This window comes from Prunus mume, linkage group LG8, assembly GCF_029339155.1.
Source record: "Prunus mume cultivar Tortuosa linkage group LG8, ASM2933915v1, whole genome shotgun sequence".
In the NCBI taxonomy this organism is placed as follows: domain Eukaryota; kingdom Viridiplantae; phylum Streptophyta; class Magnoliopsida; order Rosales; family Rosaceae; genus Prunus; species Prunus mume.
Window position 1 is genome coordinate 19454556 of NC_142705.1, and position 5744 is coordinate 19460299.

Sequence of the window (5744 nt, forward strand, 5' to 3'; positions counted from 1 at the left end):
AACCTGTCAGAAAATCTCAAACAGTTCACAAAGACGAAGTTTTGCCAACCAAGCTGTATATATAAGATGTACGAATTACAACATGCCTCAAGCATTCAGAAATTAATGCAAGTTCCAGTGGTTCAGTAGTACATTACAAAGTCATAATGACATAGTCGTTAGATTATCTGAAAAGTACACAGCCATCGCAAAAACAAGGTTACACATGCTGGAGATTAGTACATCCTATGGTATCAAGAAAGATGGAAGCTGTGCACCAAGCCAACTGACCCCAAGCCAAAGAAAACAACCTGCGAAATAAAAGGAGGCAGCACTGGAAGATGCAAGGCCACGGCAGCTATGTCGCATGTTCGAGAAGAGGATGAGTAGGAGGCAGCCGGAAGGTGCAGGGCAGTGCGGCAGCTATGTTGGATGTTCGAGAAGAGGAGAAGTAGAAGGCAACACGCTGGAAGATGCAAGGCAGCGCCGGCAGCTATGTCGCATGTTCTGAGAAGAGAATGAGTAGGAGGCAAGATTCGCTTTGGAAGGTGCAGGCGATCGGCAGCTATGTTGGATGTTCCGAGAAAAGGATGAGTATGAGGCAGCACTTGCTAGAAGGAGCAGGGCATTGTCTACCCCTGCATCGGATGTCCCAAGAACATAGGGGCTATGGGAATCATGCCGCCATGCGCTATTGCTAAAGCCAAGGGGAACACCTGCGCATGCAGACAATCTTGGGAAAAGTCACAGAGGAGGAATTTCCCGAACCATAATGATACAAACGCAGCAAGACGACACTGGCTCTTCGCCTACTGCAACATCTTCACAAGCATTCTTGAGCAATGGAGGGGCCTTCCCCTCTTCAATTTATCATCCGTTGAATAAAGGTGGCCACTAATAATTGACGACGGGTTAGTAGATGCCATGGCAGATCTTGACAAGCGATGAATCCCTGCAAGAATTGCCAACAAAGAATACGCTGAAAAAACGGCAAAGCATAAAGCTAGTTCTCTGTGTTAAAGCCAAGCAATCTCCACACTAGCATGCAAGCCATATGAACTTTACAAGCCAAGCAAAGCAAGCTATCTCATGCCAAGCGAAATGCATAAACAAAAAAAATATTTTTGAAGCATCATGCAATCTATTACTCGAGCTCATGATAAGCAAATCTCTCATTCCATGCTCAATCAATCATTCCAACAGACCCTTTTTCACAAAGCAAGTGCTACAAACTGAGCACTATTTACCTCATAGTAACCTTTTTCACAAAAACGAAATACCTACGAGTTACACAGCATCCTTGCAGACCCATCATACACATGTTTATGTCTATCCCTATAAAGCCAAAAAAATAAACAGTTACCCATGACCAAATTCTAAGCTCATAAAAAATAAAAATAAAAAGAAACCAATGGTGCTTTTCTCAAAGCTTTCAATAGCCTCTAATCCTATGCATTAATCATACGATTACAAGCATGCGCTCGTGATGCATATAGTTCAACAACAAAAAAGCGGGTCAAGAACGCAGCACACGCAAAATATACGCCAAGCAGGGCAAGCCAAACTCAGGACAAAGGAAACACTTAAGCAAATACCCAAGCAGCATACAATTTATCCATGGCAAGCGAAATTTTCAAGCAATTCCCATGACAAGCAAATTCTTCCTCAAAATGCAAAAGGATTCAAGCATTGCAGAGCATGCACTCTATCAATTTCTATTTCCACAACATGGGAGAAAAGTCCAAATTTATTCAAGCATGCGAAAAACAAGCCTAGGCCAAGATATCAGTCTATATCTATTCCTACAGAGTTAAAAAGAAGGACCTGAGATTCCAGTGAACGAGCAAAGCCTATGGGCATGAAGAGCCCAACAAGCCCCTCGATAGATTCAAGAAATTGCAAAGAGGAAAAGGCATACCTTGTCAATCACCTCAAAGGACGACCTCAAATGCACCAAGAAAGAAGGGAGGTTGGTGCTGGAAGAAGGGTAGTTGGTGCCGGGAGAAGGGTAGTTGGTGCTAAAAGAATATCGTATCTTCTATTTCACGTTACCATCTCCTTCATCACCATTATTGATCTCATTGTTTATGCAACCAGCTGACCCATCATTGCAATTATCCCCATGTTTTTCTGCGCAGACTTTGGCACCATCATTATTTTCAGGCATACTTAAGAATTGGTCTTTCTGAAGATGGATACTTCGGCAACTAATACTTGCAAGAACTTCTTCTCATGGCCATACGACAACTCCTGAAAAATCACAAGCTTTATTCATGCAATTGCACTACAGCAAAATTTAAAGCTTTTCAGACAAAACATCTTGCGAAAGGCTTATGGAGGCTTAAGAGAATCCATCATAGCAAACAGCACATGCAAACTCCAAATGATTTGGGGGCTTCATGTCAAGCAAAAGAGAGAGACAAGAATCCTGAAGCTGTTGTAAATTTCAATTTTCCTCTTGGAGGAAAGCAAACTGTTTGTTACTTATCTGGAGGAAAACAAGCTGTATGAATCTCTTCCAGCAACTCGCTTAGCCTTTTCCTTCTCATCTTCAGATCTACTTCTTCCAAAAATCTTCTTTGGAGCAAGTTTACAAGCAGGCATCTACTTTGTTTCTCGACCCTGAGTAAGCCAAAGAGAATATAACCCAACTCTTCAACCAATTGCTGACCTCAACAAGCTGACTTGAGGGCTTCATGCCAAGCAAATTCAAGGAAGGACACCGTGTCATCCAAACAAGCAAACCCATCTACCTTTTTTGCCACACAGTATAAATCATCTCTTTGATTACAACAAGCCTAGATAGTCTTGCATTATGGTGAGAAACATTTTTCTATTTCCCCTTTTTGAAACAAGCCAAGTTACATTCTTCCAACTCCTACTCTACAAGCAAAGAATTTTTGGCGCTTGCCTTATTTCAAATCTTCTTAGCCCCTGTTTCAAACATCATGCTAGTAAAATTTATCCCACAGCAACAGTTCAACAAACTCATCACATCTTTGGAAGAAAACTCAAAACGGCCTCAAGAACTAGCTTGTTCTCTTTCTCACCCAAAGTCCCTCCGATCAAGCAATTCGAATCTTTCATAAACCTTCATATTGCAAGTCAAGATGAAAAACTCACCTTTATTCTATCAAGATCCCAGCAAATCAGTAAGAAGATGGCATTCCTCATGCTTTGGAACCTCTCAATCAAGCCTGAAAAAGAAACAAGGGAGTACGTTGGCGATCAAAGGGAACTAGTAAATGAAAGGGGGTGCCGGAAGTAGAATCGCTACTAAAGCATAATGTTTTCCAAAGACAAGTTGCAAGAGACCAAGACTCACTTTCATGCTATCAAATTAGACTTCTCATGCTTTATCATGCTGTCGAGCTTTTAAAACAAGAGAATATGTTAGCCAAAATCAGACGCCGGAAAGGTACTCATACACAAACGGATGTGCCGGAAGCATAATTTTCTCAAAGTGCAAGCAAACTCATCTATCAAGCATTTGACAAAATTCACAAGGTGTGATACCAATTCACATACCAAGAAATTTCATTTCATTCAAGCATTCCAAGCAATTCGGGCATTTCAAGCAAATTGAAGAACTCATGCTCTTGCAACAATACCATTCCACTTCATGCTCTCACGACAATATTGCTCAAGAACATGCTCTAGCAATACTCAGATCAGCACTCAATACCAACAGAAAGGACATGCTAAATTCCCAAGCAAAAGCAACATGCCAAGCAAAACTTATACACAAGCTTTCCAACCATCCTAGCTAGAATATCCCACCTTTAGAAAATCACTATAAATCAAGCTTACAACCAACAAATCCCAGACTTTCCAGATTAGAACTAGACATATCAAGCTTCATTTTCCCAAAATTTCGTTGCATTTCAAGCTAGGGAAGCATGTCAAACAGATTTCTAAGACAGCCTACACAGCAGAAACTGTACAGCTCCAGCACCTTAACCCTTACTTTGAAATTCCACCGAAAATTCATTTTTTCTTCAAGTGATGCAAGACCAATTCCAACATAACCATTGAGAAGTCCATTTTTATGTCTCAAAAGCTCCAACTCAGATTCGAAAAGAAACATTTCAAAAGTTCAAAAAGCAGCCAGCAAGCTACTTTGAGATATTTTGACAAGCACTTGGCATGCATACCCAAGTGAGCTTGTATAACTCTTGTTTATCACCAAGCTAGAATCCTAAATCAAAAGCTCAACCTTAGAATTCGATTTCTAGTTCACAAATTCTGGGAAATACAGAGGAACTCAAGCATCCAAGCATAGAAGACAAGCATGCAACAAAGGCATCAACATCAACTCATGAACATGCTTTAGAAAAATGGAGGTAGAGAGCACTAGAATGGGTGGATGATCCTCAATTTTGGATATGTTATAGACAACATAATTTCAAGCAAATTTTGTGAAGCAAGCGCAATCATACGAGTATCATAAGTTAAAGACACATGCAGAAGAAAAATCTGCAAAAACTCACCAGCCATGGATGAATGCAGAAGTTGCAAACCAGCTTTGAGGTATCAGAAAATTTCAAAAAATTATGCAAATTTTACTGGCTATAGTACTCGAGCAGATGAACAACTTTGATTGAGGAAGTTTTCTGATCCGAGCTTCCGAAATATGACTTATGTACTGATGCACAATACCCACGGGTTTGGGTCTTGAAGAAGAAGAAGAAAGAAGAGAATGAGAGAAAATCAGAAAATAAAGCACATCAGGCCAAGTTCAGCCTTTTTATATACAAAAAAGAGGTCAGAGCAAGATTAAAGTAAGAAGAGGAAAAGGTAGAAACCCATACCAACAGTTTTGTTCACACGGAAATTGGCACCCTTCCAGCAACTCGAGCAAATCAAAGAAAAGGGAATCCCAGAAGATTAGTGCGAGCCCTTCCTTGCTAGCACCCACGTTGTAAGCACTCACGTTGCTGCAATAACAAAATAGGTCAAAAGAGGGTTTGATGCTTGACAACCAAAACAAAGGGCAATATTCATGGATGAAGGGAACCCAGCAAATTCCTCAATAAATCCAAGAGAAAGCTAGAGAAGGGACATACCTTGCTAAAATCCCAACGTGTGACTTTGAATATACCAAGAAGGGAGCGAAATTGAGAATCATAGAGGAAAACCAGCACAAAAAGGTCCCTTCTAGCAACGGCAGAAGGGCTTCTTGAAGGAGAAGGGTGAAGGGGTTGAAATCGACTTGGGCTCTTTTCCCAGGCTAGAGGCAGATGTTTTCCACTTGATCTTACTCTCTCACTCAGTTTTGAGCTGGGGGAACAAGGGAAAACGAAGAGAAGAAAAGTAGGAAGAAGTTGGATCTGGTGCAAGAAAAGGGAAGAGAAAGAAAGAAAATAATAAAAAAGAAAGGAAGAAGGTGTTTGGCATTGGGAAGCTGCAAATAACCCAATTATGACACGTCGTCATTTTGCACGCGGGAAGAAGAGAAGTTCTCTACAAATACAAATCTGATTTTTTTTGGGTCATGTTTAATTATTCGGCCCATTCCAGCACCTATCCTATTCCAAATATCCTTCCAGCACATGCCCTATTTCAAACATTCTACCAGCACATGCCCTATTTCAAATATCCTTCCAGCACATGCCCTATTTCAAGCATTCTTCCAATATCTAGCCGTCATGTCGCACGATATCACCTTCATTGAAGTTTTGTCCTCTAAATTCAAAGTGTTCAGAGGCTGGTGCTGTAAAATCAAACACAATGGTGAATCCAAACTTATTGCATCCGCAACTCTA

General features: G+C 40.8%; 1 long non-coding RNA gene across 8 annotated transcripts; it reads right to left on the minus strand.

The window, feature by feature from the left end:
• Nucleotides 1-543: 543 nt before the first annotated feature.
• On the minus strand, nt 544-5139 carry LOC107881206 (uncharacterized). Of its 8 annotated transcripts, none has more exons than XR_016122446.1 (7): nt 5046-5139; nt 4791-4916; nt 4470-4652; nt 3305-3351; nt 3103-3176; nt 1898-2229; nt 544-931 (listed from the first exon to the last, which is right to left on the minus strand). It is a non-coding gene; the product is annotated as an uncharacterized LOC107881206 (long non-coding RNA). The 8 variants fall into 8 exon arrangements; XR_016122447.1 differs by having other exon boundaries at nt 1898-2553; XR_016122445.1 differs by lacking the exon at nt 3305-3351.
• Between the last annotated feature and the right edge of the window lie 605 nt (nt 5140-5744).